Raw genomic sequence first — 519 nt, forward strand, 5'->3', positions numbered from 1 at the left:
ACTATAATTATATTTTTATTATTGTTATTATTATTATTATGTTTTTATTATTGTTACTATTATTATGAATATTATTATTATTGCTATTATTATCATGATTCTTATTATTATTGTTATTATTATTATTTTACGCCAACCTTTTAGGAGTAAAATGTAATTCTTATGGATACCATTGTTAGTATAAGTACAAAATTTTTTATTTAAAAAAAGGTCCTACCGGGAGTCGAACCCAGGTCGCTGGATTCAAAGTCCAGAGTGCTAACCACTACACCATAGAACCATATACGTATTAAGATAAGGAATGTATTATTGTACTAATCAATATTTTAAATAGGCACCTAATGAGGTGTACCATTTGTATTTACCACCATAATGCAATCTCTTAATTCATGAGTTGAACCAAATACGAAATAATAATACAAATTTCAATATGTAGACAGTAAAGTCCACAAAATAATAAAAAAAAAAACAAGAATGAAATATATCGTAATTTGTGTAGTATTTTATTCCAAATAGGAA

At 24.9% G+C, this 519-nt stretch overlaps 1 non-coding gene across 1 annotated transcript; it reads right to left on the bottom strand.

Moving 5' to 3' along the window:
* Nucleotides 1-208: 208 nt before the first annotated feature.
* Nucleotides 209-280, bottom strand: TRNAQ-UUG. Its single transcript has one exon. It is a non-coding gene; the product is annotated as a tRNA-Gln (tRNA).
* Between the last annotated feature and the right edge of the window lie 239 nt (nucleotides 281-519).

This window comes from Solanum pennellii, chromosome 12 (genome assembly GCF_001406875.1).
Source record: "Solanum pennellii chromosome 12, SPENNV200".
Taxonomy (NCBI): Eukaryota; Viridiplantae; Streptophyta; class Magnoliopsida; order Solanales; family Solanaceae; genus Solanum; species Solanum pennellii.